Source organism: Danio aesculapii, chromosome 5 (assembly GCF_903798145.1).
Source record: "Danio aesculapii chromosome 5, fDanAes4.1, whole genome shotgun sequence".
NCBI lineage: Eukaryota > Metazoa > Chordata > Actinopteri > Cypriniformes > Danionidae > Danio > Danio aesculapii.
The window spans coordinates 67,982,406-67,998,732 of NC_079439.1; the positions used below are offsets into that span (position 1 = coordinate 67,982,406).

Here is a 16,327-nt window from a genome sequence, read left to right on the forward strand (position 1 = left end):
TCGCCTTTCAATTTGTGCATTTGTCTGGTTGAGTCAGTAAGGTGTGTATTTATTCAGCAGGAGAACTGCATTTGTGTTCAATTCCTCGTTCTTTTGTAAAATGGCAGTGTGTTTAAATCCAGGCCGAACAATCTCAATCCCCTCGCCACATCTCCCTCCTTTCTCGCCCCGTCATTTTCTGAACGTGCCCGGCATGAGAAGCGAGCCAGATGATTTCTCTGTGCCCTTCTGTTTCATCACGCCGCTATTTCTCACCAAATTTCACCTTTTCTCCTGCATGCATGCGAACGGCGCCGCTTTTATAATCTTCCTCTCGATTCATCTTCATTTAATTCTCTTTTCATTTTGTCGGCTCCTGCAAAACCTGACGTCCGCTAACTCTTTAATCCCGAATCATTCCTTTAGCTGACACAATCCTGTAATAGTCTAAAAAAACATGCAGTGGTAATCTGCTGATGTCTAATACCAGCAGTGACCTCTGCCACATCCCTCGGTCTGATTATGATGGGCTGCGCGGCACTTACAATGGTTGGATGCCAACTGCAAGGATTAGGGATGTAATGACTTGTTTGTTTTCTTGATGAGTCGAGTTCAAATTCTATTGCTAAATTTGTAACTCTTTTGGTCTTAAAATGTCATTTATTTTGTGAAGATGTACATATTCTAACACTGTATCCTAACAACACATGATAAAAGGTATCTTCTCTATGTTAAAAGGAGTTTCGTCCCAAGGTGATAATAGTTTTGGATTTTCATTAGTTTTAGTTTCTATTTCGTTTTGAATTTTTGTTTTCAAATTCAGTTAATTTTAATTAATTTTAAAATTAGTTTTATTAGTTTCTATATTTTGAAATTGTTTAGTTTTAGTTTAGTTTTTATTAGTTTCAGTATTCGTTTTATTGATTTTTTTTCCTAAATAAGGATATTTGTTAGGTGCAAGATTCCAAATCAACAGAATAAATATTGTATAATAAAAACTCAGCCATACACTTTTTGTCACCTGTATTTAGAGGATACATGAACTCTACCATCTACCACTATCATCTACCCATCCTCAAATTCAAATACAACAGCCCACAAGATAGCAGCCCTAAGTACAATATGTGTGCAAGGCTGCTTCTGAGGTTATATACACAGTAGTGATGGAAAGTTCAGATCTTTAACGCGAATATTAGGACTCAACATATCAAAATAATCAGCAATATTAAATTCAGTCAGTTAAAACCTCACCATGATCTGAAAAATGTCTTATAGTAAAGTTTTGCAACCCAACTGAATCATGATTTACTTATTAAAATTCCATTTGTATTTTCTGTTAGGAAATACACATATGTTTTTTCACCAGATCCTCTCATTTAAGCCCTCGGTTTACCTGTGCTGCAGTTGTTGAAGTTTAGTTCAGTCTGAATAAACAAATATATCATATATATATATATATATATATATATATATATATATATATATATATATATATATATATATATATACATATATATATATATACATATATACATATATATATATATATATATATATATATATATATATATATATATATATACATATATATATATATATATATATATATATATATATATATATATATATATATATATATATATATATATATATATATATACATATATACACACACACACACACAATTACTCTACTTCTTTGAATTGTACCGTGTATTGTGATGAACTAATTTCTCAATAAATATTTTTCTTAAGCATATGATATTGTCTTGATGATACTGAAATGATATCGATTAATTCTTTGAAAGCTGACAGAAAGGTCACAGAAACAGCTGATGGAGTATACACTAACCTGTGCATTATACAGTCACAAGATGGCGGCAAACACAAAACCAAAAACACAAACCTGATAGCAACTAAACGGAAAGCATAACTAGCCTAAGTATTATTTATTCACAGGACAAAGCCAAACAGTCAAAACACTGTAGTGTAAAAGACTAGCAGATAAATATAAATATGTAAGTATATGGATTTTAACCTATTCACTGACGGTCAAGGTGATTTGTAGTTCTCAGATGAGTCTGCGTTATTTAGCAGTTGTTATCTCAGAATAACCAGCCTGATCTCACAAGGAAATTTAACTATTTTACGTTTTGTCAGTTTAGTGGCTAATTTGTATGAATTCGTACAAGTTTATTCGTACGAAAATGTACGATTTTAAAACGGAGGCGTGGCATCAAACCCAGCCCCTAAACCCAACTGTCACTGGGGGATGAGCAAATCGTATTAAATTATACGAATGCGAATGAAGTAATTCATACGCCACTAAATCAAAAAGTTACGAATTGCCGTGAGATAGCATTGGAGCAACATACCATGAAAGGTTACAACTGACCAATCAGGATTGGGTATTTTAGACAGCCACATAATAAGTAGTGTTAAAATATTATGTATTACTATTATACGTTTGTGTAGTGTGGCTTAGATTTTATTGTGAATTTGTTGTGTTTTGTATTTTATATTGTGTACACCAAAACTGTTATACTGTTTGATTTGATGTTTCAATAATAAAGCTGATCTTTATTTGGCACTAAATTCAATTTTTTTTGTTCAAACTTAATTAAAAAGAGCTAAAACAACACAATTCTTGAGTTTTATTGGGGGACAACTTAATTGTTATAAGTTCAATCTATTTAAATTTGTAAAAGACTAATAAGTTAACTTAATTCCTTCATGTTGCCTCTACACAAATTGGTTGTGTGCATTTATTTTAGTGTAGTATTGGCAAACAAAATAAATAAATATCCCCAAGGCTAAAGTGTTTGATTTTTTTGGTCCCCCACACAGTGTTCATTTCTGTAAATCTCTGACTCTGGCGTGTAAACCCTGTGAAAGGAGCAGGGCATAGAGAAGAGCCCTTCAGAAGAGCACAGCCTGTGTGTGTGTGTGATGTAATAAATACAGTTTCAGGGGCTCAGACCTCCTCTCTGCTTCTGTTAACAATACTGAGTCAACAACCGTTTATGAGCGCTGTTTATTTATAGCACAAATTTTAAGTTAAGCTTTAAAAAAGACATGGAGTACAGCGTGGTCTCTCGGCTCACGGTGTTCTGGACACTAATATTTTACGGATTCATAAAAGATGAATCGCCGTCTGGCCAACTGAGATTTCACCATGGAGATAAAGGTTAGGACCATGATTTTCACAAGTCCTACAGCACACTGCAAGTGTATATTTGCACCATATGTCGCTTGCTTTTGGGATCTAATAAAGCATTTGGACTTGGAAACGGTGACGCATGATGTCAGACTTAACAAGTCAACTAAACAGCCAAAAATGTACTGAATTATTATTTATTTGATTATGTTTAGGTACTTATACAGCTTCTAATACAATCTAATACAACAATATCTAAAATTACAATATTTACAGTATTAAACAATTATTAGAAATTAAAATTACATTTATTAGCCAATTTTCCTTCCACATAGTCCCTTATTTATCAGGGGTCGCCACAGCGTAATGAACCACCAACTATTCCAGCATATGTTTTAAGCAGTGGATGCCCTTCCAGCCGCAACTCAGGAAACACCAACACACTCTCACATTTACACACCCCAATGCACTATGGCCAATTTTGTTTATTCAATTCACCTATGGCGCATGTGTTTGGACTGTGGGGGAAACCGGAACCCCCAGAGGAAACCCACGCCAACGCTGGGAGAACATGCAAACTCCACAGAGAAACGCCAACTGGTCATTTTTATATCTAAAATATTTACTGCTGTTAATCAGAGGGAAGATTTTTCCTACACATTCAACTAGGGCTGGGCGATAAAAATGGTATCGATATTTATTGACCGAACACTATTGTTAATAAGGTTAAAAACAAGTTCAGCATGAAGTTTCAGTATGAAATGCTATAGTTTTATTAAAATGTGTCTACTGAGCGCGCGCCTTGAAAGGAATGCCAATAATAAGCTTAGGGTGTAAGTTTGTCATTTCTAATGTAGGCGTGCGACTTGCGGCGCAAAGAGGGAGTGATGCGCACATTGTGCGAGTACGCATTTTCCAGGCGCCCCTATTAATTCCGTGTGCGCACTGCGATTTATGTAAGTAGAACTAACCAATCTGCTTTACAATTTATATGGAATATAGACATTTCAGTAGACTAATTACCTAAGACAAACACAGCACAGTAAAACACTACAGTGCTTTTTAATGTTCTCCATAAACTTGTATCAGAGCTGCAGCAATGATTAGTCTGTTTGTCATCCTCTGAGAAACTGTTTGATGGTCGCCTAGTTACAGAAAGACACCAGGGGTGCACGAGCGCTTTTCACATGCGAGTTTTGGGTTGTCATTGCCACTTCAGGTCTGAATAACAACAAACGTGAAAATGAGTGCCATATAGCAGTAAGGAGATTGTAAATAAAAAAGGATGTAAGGATGTCGCCAGAGTGGCTTTTTGGTTCCTTTTCTTGTGCATCTCAGCCACTAGCTCCCCATCTGAAAGATTTTTTAGCATAGGGGGTATTACAGTCATCCAACTTCACAATTTGTAATGTTGTAATATGTATTTGAATAATGATGGCTGGTTCTTTTACTTGAAAGCTCAGATTTGATTATCATAATTTGTGTTGTTGACCGAGTTTAAGATTTACTGAATCAATATTACTGACATCTTACCTTAAAGTTTGCTTTAATTGGTCAGTATTTACGCTTTACAATTGCAGACACTTTGTAAAATTTTATTCATCAAGTTTAAGAGTCTCTTTAACACTTTGTTTACTTCATTATTTATTACACTTATGTTTATTTTAAAATAAAGCAATCAGATATTTTTAATGTTTTTGTTTTTGACTATTAAAACTATTTGGCTTAGTAATGTTGGTAAATGAAAATAAAGTGGTTAAAAAAATCCTAATATTACTAAATGTATTGTTAAAAAATATTCAGTAATTATCGATACGAAATGATATGAAACATGATATCGTGATCCTTTTTTTTTTTGCTTCATCGACCAGCCCTACATTCAACAATAGTTCCACAAACTCATTTCTCATAACATATTTCTTTAGTCTTTTCCAGGATGACAGTACAAAATATTTTACTAATTATTTTGCAACATACTAGTATTCAGCTTAAAGTACAACTCAAAGGCTTATCAAGATGATTAGGTTAATTAGGCAAGTCATTGGACAACAGTGGTTTGTTCTGTAGTGAAAAAAACTCTTAGGAGGCTTTTAATATGAATCATTTTATATATAATTATTTTTACTAATCATTAGCATACGGCTTCTGTTATTATAATTAATCGCACCTAACATGCAAATATATTTACCCACTGAATCAGTATCTTGTACTAAATAATATCCTATAAACCTATAATAGAAACGGTCTTGTTTACTGGAGCTCCAGCTGGTGTTTCTCTGACACTCTGTCTGTTCTTGTGAAATAAAGATCTGCTCTCTTTTTCTTTTTGCTTCAAAGCTGATTTTTCACGTTCACACTATGTACCATTGTGTTTACCCACCTATGTTATTGGACTGTGGAGTAAACCGGAGCACCCATAGGAAACCCATGCCAACACGGAGAGAACATGCAAATTCCACACCGAAATGCCAACTGGTTCAGGCGGGACTCAAATCAGCGACCTTCTTGTTGTGCTAACCACTGAGCCACCGTGCCACCCCGGAATAAATTGTGAACTTTAATGCAATGTACATATAAATATAATACATTTTACTGATGTTTCCAGCTGAAAAAAATCAAACTGGCAGTAAAAATCCTTTTCACTTTCTGCTACTATTTAATATAATATAATATAATATAATATAATATAATATAATATAATATAATATAATATAATATAATATAATATAATATAATATAATATAATATAATAACAAATGATTCGTTTTTTCACTCACATAACCACTTTAAAAAATGCTGGGTTCCTCACAATTCCTTCTTGTGGTCCAAAAACAAATCGATTAAGTTAACATCATTGGTTTTACAAATTCAATCTGATCAAACAAAACAATTAAGTTGCCCCTAAAAAACCTCAAGAATTGATTTGATTTAGCTCATTTTAAGTAAGTAGTTTGAACAAGCAGCAAAAAATATATTTTTTGAGTGTACTCTGTGACAAAATAGCTAAAAAGGCCAGTAAATTTCTTGTCAGTCAGGTTTAGGGTATAGGGTTTAGAGCAAGGTTATTATAGTTAACGAAAACGAACGAAAAAACAAAAACTACAATGTAAAATAATTGTCGTTTACTGAAATAAAAATAAAACAAGTTTTTAATAAAAACTAGCACTAACTGAAACTGTATTGTGAGCATACAAAATTAACTGAAACTAACTAAAATTATAGCAAAAACCTTCTCCGTTTTCGTCTTTGTAAATGTATTTAATACATAATCTTACTGTAAGCCTTTTAGAAGTAAATCTATTTACTTCGCGCTGCAGGTGTTTGACCCATACGGCACCTTAAAGTCTGTAATCCTGCTGCCATTGGCCAGATCGAGCCGGTTCTCCTCCAGTCATCCTCGCTGTTACTCCCGCGACAAAAACAATGAGTGGACATGACAGCAGCACGGTGACAGCATTAAATACAGAGACTTAAAATTATTACTTAAACACATTTGTGCCCAATAATGGGTTTTATTTTTGTATCACGATCACGAACGAATCTTTTTAACCGGATCTTCTAAGTGAACCGGTTGAACTAGTTCACCAAATCGAATTGAATAATTCAAAATGATTCTCGCCTTCAGTAAGCACTTATCCACAAACTACTTACATTTTAACAAGCCTGATACCCCCCTCTGACTCTAAATAATCCAATATAAACTCTTATTCAGTTATTAGAAAAGTAACGTTACACAGATCAAATATGAGAAGCGGTGAACCGATATTACTGCGCATACGTGATTCAGTGAACCAAACAGTACATGACAGCCTGCTGTGACTGAACTAAACTTCAAGAACTCCACCGAGGGTGCAGTTGTTCAAGTTTAAATGAGAGGATTTCGTAAACCGAGGGCTTAAATGAGAGGATCTGGTGAAAAAACGTACGTTTATTTCATGACAGAAAATCGTAATCGAATTTAAATAAGTAAATCATGCTTCAGTTGGGTTGCAATACTGTACTTTAAGACCTTTTTCAGATCATGGTGAGGTTTTAACTTACTGAAATTACTCTTGCATAAATTTAATATGTTTGAGTCCTAACATCCGCGTTAAATATCCGAACTTCCGATCACTACTGTGTATATAACCTCAGAAGCAGCCTTGCACATATATTGTACTTAGGGCTGCTATCTTGTGGGCTGTTGTATTTGAATTTGAGGATGGATAGATGATAGTGGTAGATGGTAGAGTTCATGTGTCCTCTAAATACAGGTGTCAAAAAGTGTATGGCTGAGTTTTTATTATACAATATTTATTCTGTAACAAAATATAAACTAAAACTAATGAAAAATCCAAAACTATTATAACCTTAGTTTAGAGCAGGTGATACATTATTCTGGAACGTGCAACAGCATTAACCTTTTAGCCTCACTCACTGGACGATTCGTTTCTGAACTGCGGCGATACAACATGCAAAAACAATTTTCCCATTCGTCTGCTTTGGATGAAACTGAACGAACGCTTGTCCTGTGGGTCTCAGGGATTCTGGAGCATGTCCCAGTAACTCAGGCATGGAATCACCCTGGACAGATGGCCAATCTATCACAGGGCTAACACACACACACACACACATGCACATTAACACTCACACCTCATAATTTCTACCCACTGCTTAATTTAACCTTCTTCCATTTTGCATGTCTTTGGATTTTTATAGGGAAACTCTACACAGAAATATGATATATAGTCCAATATGAACATTAATAACGTTGACGTCAATTATTAGCCCTCCTGAATAATATTTTCCCACAATTTGTTTAATGGAAAGAAGGGTTTTTCAACACATTGCAAAAAATGCTTGTCTTACTTAGAGTTTTTGTCTTGACATAAGATAATTTAGCTTACCCTATAGGCAGATTATTTTACTTGTTTTAAGGGAAAACTCACTTGATTTTGACATATTATTTCTTAAAACGAGACAATATATTTTGCTTGTCTAGAAAATGCTTCATTTAAGAATTTTCAGATATTTGGACAAGAAACAGGACAAAACATCGAAGCAAGAAACACATTTTCTCAGTGCAATAGTTTTAATAACTCATTTCTAATAACTAATTTCTTTTATCTTTGCCATGATGACAGTACATAATAAGCTTAAGTGAAGTTTTATAAACTAATTTCGAAAGGAGCATATGATAAGATGGATCACGGCTGGCCGCTCATCCGTAATCAGCAATAATTCAGTCAGATTGATTCAAGCCTACAGTAAATAAATCAAATTCACCCTACTGCCTTATTTTCGTTTTGATTAAATCCCCCCTTCCACCCAATCGCCTCCTTTTTCTCTTTACCAGGGGGAGCTCTCGAGACCGATCTGATCTCGGACCCCCTTATATGCTTATTGACCAGGCAGAAACCCTGGGCTCAATTATCTCCGAGCTCAGGGTTCTCTACCAGGACAGCATGCCAAACCCGCTATTAGCGTCAAGCATATCTCACTCGAATAAACTAGGTTAATTAGCCTATGTATATTTTGCCTTGAACTATGTATACTGTATATAATGTATATGCTCAAATATATTAACTACAATTATGTGTATTATATGTAATTATACAGTTGAAGTCAAAATTATTCACCCTCCTGAGACTTTTTATTTCTTTTTTAAATATTTCCCAAATGATGTTTAACAGAGTAACGATTTTTCACAGTATTTCCGATAATATTTTTTCTTCCGGAGAATTTTTTATTTGTTTTATTTCGGCTAGAATAAAAGCAGTTTTTCCTTTTTTTAAAAAACATTTTAAGGTCAAAATTATTAGCGATTGTCTACAGAATAAACCATTGTTATACAATGACTTGCCTAATTACCCTAACTTGCCTAAATAACCCAGTTAAGCCTTTAAAGGTCATATGATGAAAATCAACTTTTGTAAGCTGTTTGGACAGAACTGTGTGTAGGTATGGTGTGTCCACAGTCATATTGGAGTGATATAAACATAAGTCTCTTTTTTTAAATTTCCTGACATTAAAATAGGATCTTGGCGACGCAGTGGTGCAGTAGGTAGTGTTGTCGCCTCACAGCAAGAAAGTCGGTGGTTCGAGCCTTGGCTGGGTCAGTTGCCGTTTCTGTGTGGAGTTTGCATGTTCTCCCTGCGTTCGCGTGGGTTTCCTCCGGGTGCTTCGGTTTCCCCCACAGTCCAAAGACATGTGGTACAGGTGAATTGGATAGGCTAAATTGTCCATAGTGTATGAGTGTGAATGAGTGTGTATAAATGTTTCCCAGAATTGGGTTGCGGCTGGAAGGGCATCCGCTGCGTAAAAACGTGCTGGATAAATTGGCGGTTCATTTCGCTGTGGCGACTCCGGATTAACAAAGCGACTAAGCTGAAAAGAAAATGAATAAATGAATGAAAATAGGATCCAAATCCCTCCCATTTTGAGGCCGAACACAATGTGACCTATGAGTGCGGTTTCCCCGCCCACCAAATTGATTGACAGCCACGTATTAACATGTCTTCGTAGTAACACATATAAATTATATCAACAAGACAGGACGTGCGCAAAGCAACCGGGATTAAAAGATCTGTTCAGCTCTCTGTGATCATCAATCATCATCAACAGATGTGATCAAGAATGAGTTTAGAACAGTGCATGTGTGTAATGAAATACAGCGATTTTACCGTCTTTACTTTATCACCACAGCCACATATTAGTACAATTATAAAAGAAGAGGCTTCAATCTCAGTTTGTGGACGTTAAATCAGGTTTATTTTATACATTAACATAACGGATATCCATGCAGCAGTGGATATTAACGTGTATCCTTTCACATTTGCAGTGCAAAAAACAGTGCAAATTAAATGCGTGTGCAGTGTGTGTGTGTTCTCTGTGTGTGTATGTGTGTGCGTGACCTTTGTAACGACAGTGTGAGTGACTCATCATTGCACAAAGGCTTGAATTAACTCCACAACAAATACATCAAATAATCATTAGGAAAGTTCTTACTGTAGTATTTTTCACAAACGTTACGTGAGATCTGCTTCCTTCATCTCTGTCACTGTGCTGTTTATCTGACGCAGCCGAGGCAGAGATTGAGGCTCACTCTGACAGGCATGTGGGAACGGTGGGCGGGATGAACTAGCATTAAAAGCACAGGCCACAAAAACAGCTACATGGTGTTCAAAGAAGAAAATCCAACATTCTGAAAGCTATAATAAATAATCTGATGAGTGTTTTCAGCTGAAACTTTACAGACACGTTCTGGAGATATAAAAGACTCATCTTAAATCTTGAAAAATGGGTAAAATAGGTGCCCTTTTTGTTTTTCGAATGTCTACAGAATAAACCATTGTTATACAATGACTTGCCTAATTACCCTAACTTGCCTAATTAACCTAGTAAAGCCTTTAAATGTCACTTTAAGCTGAATATTAGCATCTCGAAAAATATCTAGTAAATTATTATGTGCCGTCATCATGGCAAAGATAAAATAAATCAGTTATTAGAAACGACTAATTAAAACTATTATGTTTAGAAATGTATCGAACAAAAATCTTCTCTCCATTAAACAGAAATTGCCGGAAATATTTTAAATTCTAATAACTCAGAAGGGCTAATAATTCTGACTTTAACTGTAAATGCTATGTATTCACCTTTTGTAAAGCCGACTCTGAACAATAATAATTGTGAAAAGCGCTACACAAAAAAACTTGCATTGAAAACTGCCCAAATCACCTGACAATTCCAGCGGCATAGAGGCAATCGGAAAACAAGACAATAAAGACTAACACAGCCTTTAAAGTTTGACTCGGACATCAGGCCTGTCAATACTAGGATCAGGATAAGCTAGCCGGAGCGAGTGGGAAAGACGGAGATAACACACACAGAGAGCTCTTACTTCTGACACCAAAGCTGAGTAGGTGCTGTTTCAGCTCGGAGGGAGATCTGGCAGGGAGCGCTAATGGACTCCACATTGACTCGCTGGATGCCTTTTCCCGCTGTTTGACTGTCTGCTGTTTGCCAGGCTGTGAAGGCGCTTGTTCTCATCAGGATGTTGGTTGAGAGTCAGTCAGATGCAACACTGTACATCCTAAAAAAAAAAAACCTTGTAATTCCAGAGAAATGGAGAATGTCCGGGATTTGTGGAGATGTTTTAATCAGATGCGATAGTAAACGCTCCTTCTTTTGGTCAATAAAGTGGTCCTTAGAATGAAAATCATAAGATATCACATCCACGTTCGGCATCAATTCCAACTAACCACTTCGGTTGCAAGTACTTCAAATCCTCTTTCAAAAAATATCTGACTTCTCTTCCTCGCCTCCAATGAAAAGCCTAAAACGGAGTTATTTGTAATTACGTGCCATTGTTCGCTCGGCTTTAGCTTTAGGAGAAAGAAGTGTCCTCAGATGTCCTCGCTAATTGAAGTGGAGCTCCTTCTGGATTGCCGGACCAGTCAGGGGAAAAGCACATTCATCTTTTTTTCCTGTTTAATCCAAAGGGAGGTTGTTCTGTAGACAAAGCAAAAAGGGATATTCAATAATCACATACAAGCTAGAGTTGCTCATTTTTTTTTAGTGATGCTGGCTTCAAAGATACAGTACATTGCAAAGACATTACAGCCCTGTTAATGTTTTGAAATGAGAGGAAAATGGATGTATACAGTAGATTTAAAAAATCCAGGGGTGCGTTTCTCCCACAAAAAGCTAAGAAAAAAGAAATCATGACACAGATTTACCAGTGTATGCAAACAGAATATTTATTTAACACCACACTTCATTATCTTATAAAGACTCCATGATGGATACTTCTTAAGAAGCTTTTAATGCTTTAAAGAGGGATTGCCAGTATATGTTGTTTTTTTACTGAGCCTTTTACCGATAGAAGTTTTCAAAGTCCGTCGGTCAATCTTAATACTGACAGTCGCTCTCAATACAGTTCAAAATCTGCCAATAAAACGTATTCATTCAGCCTGATGCCAGAATACTGAATGGGTATGAAAATGCTAAATTTAATCTACTAAAACTGAATCCCCTGACCTCTCTGCAAAACGCAAATGGCAAGAAAAGACATTTCAAACCATGCAGAAATACTAATGTTTTCAAAGCCTTTCAAAATGCTTTAAAGGGCCATGAAAGCCCCTCTTTCAGTTCAAGTCTACCTTAGAATTTTTTCCAAAAATGCTCTGAGATGGGCATGGAGCTCCGCGAGTGGAGGGAGGAGTGGGCGTGGAGCTCCGCGAGCAGAGGGAGGAGTGGGCGTGGAGCTCCGCGAGCAGAGGGAGGAGTGGGCGTGGCCAACAGAGCAGGGGAGAAAGAGGGGAGTGAACAACTGTTGTCAGTTGGTTCACAAAATGAGACAACCCATGAGGAGAGCCATGATTTTATAGTTTACAAAGTTAAAATGCAAAGAAATAAACTAAGTAAATTAGTGCCCTGCTATATTTGTTAGTTGTAATTTCATATACACATAACCACAATTTGTTATATCATTATAAAGATAATCATGTTTATATAAACACTATAAATGAGCAGGACTTCATCCTCCACAATCTCCGGGTCTGAATGCAGACACAGTGGATATCAGTGCAGCAGGTCTCTTGCCCTATCTAAAACAATCATTAACCCTGCCGGTAATCGTTAAATTAGGGGTCGTGAACCTTTTTTCATCAAAGTGCCATTTCTGATTTTTTTTGGCAAATGCGTTTTTTAAAGAGCCATTGGGGGTCATATCCATGCACAACTCAAAAATAAACAAATATGAATGGATCACAATGTATGAAGAATTTTTTACCACTCATGAATGTTGTTTACATTTACGTGCACGAGGTTACCATAGAAATTGCTTGCCCTTTATTGGTGTCGTAATTCAAGTTAATGCACAGTTCCACACATGCACATTTGGAACGTCGTTTTATTGAAAACTGAGTTCTTATTTATTTTGCTGTAAAAATTACAATAAAAGGGAATTGCTTTGTATTTTCAATAGGAAACTGATTTCTAGTGAGTCAAATTTTTTTTTACTTTAAAATATTATTGAAGAGAGACAGCTGGAGAGCTACATATTTTTGGTCAAAGAGCCACATGTGGCTCCCGAGCCATAGGTTCCCTACCCCTGCGGTAAAGCCTAGATCAGATACGCGGCCGACCGGAAGTGCGTTATGTACAACAATTATAGTAGGATATTTTGTGACACTGTATAACAATACTTAATATTTTTACAGTACTGTGATGGTTGGGTTTAGGGTTAGGGTAGGGGTCGGTGTTAAAAAATACTATTTATTGGGAAATTTAATAGACACCATAATTAATACTCTGTACAGCTACTGTTTTTATGGTACTGTGATGGTTGGGTTTAGGGTTGGTGTGGGGGTAGGTGTAATAAAATACAATAATTGGGAATTTTAATAAATAATATAAATAATTCTCTGTAACTTCCGTTCACAACCTTATCCGATCTAGCAACAACCCTGGTAATCTGGAGGGTTTTAAACATGTGTGAACACAGCAGCACGGATAAAGGTGATGTGTCTGAATGGTAACAAACTCAACTGATAAAAGACAAAGTCCGCCATTCTCCAATTCTCGTACAGATTTTGTCTCCTGACAAAAATGTTTGCTGCAAAACAAGAGCTTCACTGTATCGGCCCTGACAGAATTGCTGGGAAAAACATGCAACAAACCCTGTGGATCATAGAAACAGACATACGACCCATGCTGTGAGCAGACACGGTCTCACCTTGTCATTAGCCATGTTTCCATCCAAAAATGCTAATTACCTTTGTGCGCAAAACTGAATTATCGCATTAAAGATGTGCGAATAAAGCAGCGTTTCCATCCAAGGAGTCAAAGAGAACAAAATCATCACTTCCTGATTAACTGGCGCCAAATACCAACAGTAAAACCGATATGCGATAAGAGTAGCTGCGTGAGCCTTTTCTTCATCTAATAAATGACTTGCATCTCAAAATGTAATCCTGACACGCAATGAATGCACTGTGGCATTTGAAGACGTGAGACGCAGCGCACAGACGCTCTTGATTCTGGAGGTCATTAATAACATAATAACACTAATACTGAAACGGTTCAGGTGTTTTAGAATGACCAAAAGAACATTTCAGATGTTTTATTATGCACATTTTCAAGATTTATGCGCATCTTGGCGTTTCCATCAACCAGTTTTTATGCGCATCTCCAAAATGCAGGTGAATGGAAACATAGCTATTGGGTCTCCCAGCTTGGCAGGTCTGCCTTACCTTCAGAAAGCATGTCCTCTCATGAATAATTAAGAAGCAGGCTCTTCTCATAGGATAAGAAACTCTGCTAGCAGATTCGCGCTACGTCACCATTTTTGATCCCGCCCCAAATTTATTTATTTAACCCAGAACATGAAATTAGCTGACAAAAGCTCCAAATTTTCCAGTTTTCCCCACAATTAAAGCTGACTTGTGCTAACGTTGTCATAACTGATGCTCGACACACACACATCTGTTAAAATCTCAAAAGAAAGTACTCCAGGGTGTCTTGAACCTTTAAAAGAAACTACTGTTTATAGACTTCTTTATTTTATATCTATATGCAACGTAACCAAATGTTCGTTCCAAAAATCATAAAAATATTCATTCATTCATTTTCCTTCGGCTTACTCTCTATTTCAGAGGTCGCCACAGCGGAATGAACCCCTAACTATTCCAATATATGTTTTAGACAGCCGATGCACTTCCAACCGCAACCCAGTGCTGGGAAATACCCATACACACTCATTCGCACACATACTCATACACTACGGACAATTTAGTTTACCTAATTCACCTATAGCGCATGTGTTTGGACTCTGGGGTAAACACGGAGAGAACATGCAAACTCCACACAGAAATGCCAACTGGCCCTGCTGGGACTCAAACCTGCGACCTTCTTGCTTTGAGGCGACAATGCTAACCACTGAGCCACCATTAATGATATAATTATTCATTCGTTCATTCCTTTTTTTTTTACATAATCCCTTTATTAATCAGGGGTCACCACAGCGGAATGAACCGCCAACTTATCCAGCATATGTTTTATGCAGTGAATGCCCTTCCAGCTGCAACCCATCAATGGTAATTATATAACTATATAAATTATATATATATATATATTTAAGTAATAAGTAATAATATAAATACAATTATGTAATAAATAAATAATGTTAATTATATTATAATATAAAAAACTGAAATCATTCATTTTATAAATGCCAGTTTAGGTCTAGCTTACATATTAAATATTTCCATTTACTTTAAATGTATGTAAAACTACACTTACATTAATCTTATATATGAAGACATTCATTATACATACATACATTCATTATATATGAATATCTGTTAGCAATTCCACATTAATTTAGCATGGATCCTATTCATATTCAGGAATTGGATTTTTTTTCTAGTTAATTCTGAACGCCACACAAACCTGCTGTATGCTAAACACACACACGCACACACACACGTACGCGCACACGCCAGTGCTTCAATTCTCTATTCAACGTTTAGTGAGAGATGAGAAAATGAAGAGAAATGATGAAGACTGAGAGGAGGGGAGGTGGGTTGTGAACTCTGTGAATACGTTGGAGGCTGGAATTACTGTCAGACGGGGGAATGTTTGAATTAATTGGGCCGAGAACTCGTATACTGACAAGAAGCAGCGTAAAAACCTGAGAGAAACCAGTTCACAGTGTGTGTGTGTGTGCGTGCGCATGTTTAAGCTATCACAAATGTGAGTGCAGTAGAGCGGGAATAATCCTCCAGCTCCACATGTACAGTAGGTAGAGCTGCTCTCCAAGTGAAGCTACAGTACTAACGAGAGGTAAAATGTGAAAGCAACCACTGTTTTCGCATATAGCTACAGCAAATCTGCCTCAGAAATCTGTGAAATATACACTCACCGGCCACTTTATTAGGTACACCTTACCAGTACCAGGTTGGACCCCCCTTTGCCTTCCGAACTGCTACAAGGTACTGGAAATATCCATGATGCGAATATCCTGTTCCACCACATCCCAAATGTGCTCTATTGGATTGAGATCTGGTGACTGTGGAGGCCATTTGAGTACAGTGAACTCATTGTCATGTTCAAGAAACCAGTCAGAGATGATTCGCGCTTTATGACATGGTGCGTTCTCCTGCTGTCAAGTTGTTGACGCCAAATTCTGACCCTACCATCCGAATGTTGC

General features: G+C 36.5%; 1 protein-coding gene across 1 annotated transcript in view; it reads right to left on the minus strand.

Annotated features, from left to right (window-relative positions):
• flrt1a (fibronectin leucine rich transmembrane protein 1a) overlaps nucleotides 1–16,327 on the minus strand; it is a 163,315-nt gene that overhangs the window by 35,843 nt on the left and 111,145 nt on the right. Inside the window, exon 2 of the mRNA XM_056458769.1 lies at nucleotides 11,015–11,625. The gene's annotated coding sequence lies outside the window, so the exon portion shown is untranslated. The remainder of the gene's footprint in view (nucleotides 1–11,014; nucleotides 11,626–16,327) is intronic.